Source organism: Sinocyclocheilus rhinocerous, unplaced genomic scaffold (assembly GCF_001515625.1).
Source record: "Sinocyclocheilus rhinocerous isolate Xijiao unplaced genomic scaffold, SAMN03320098_v1.1 scaffold1877, whole genome shotgun sequence".
Taxonomy (NCBI): Eukaryota; Metazoa; Chordata; class Actinopteri; order Cypriniformes; family Cyprinidae; genus Sinocyclocheilus; species Sinocyclocheilus rhinocerous.
The window spans coordinates 254081-254416 of NW_015629525.1; positions in this window are offsets into that span (position 1 = coordinate 254081).

Genomic DNA, 336 nt, shown 5'->3' on the forward strand with positions numbered 1-336 from the left:
TGTACTGCATTTTTGCAGAACTGAGAAATGACTGCCTAGAGTTATAGCTAGTCTTGTGTCAGAAACCAAGAAACTGCTATAGTACTGTATACTGTAATGAAATTTGGCCAAATGTGTGCAGAGGATGCTAAATTGACTTTTTTTTCACTGTACTGTATTGTGATGCATGCCAAGTTCATACAATTATTTGGTATTTGAACTTTTCTAGTGCTTTTCATCTACTGCAAGATCACTTACAGTCGTAAAATGAAAATTATTTTTTTCCCCAAAGGTTCATTGCTGAATTATACATCTGTATCTGTAATTTAATTTATGTATACTGTAATAGACATTGAG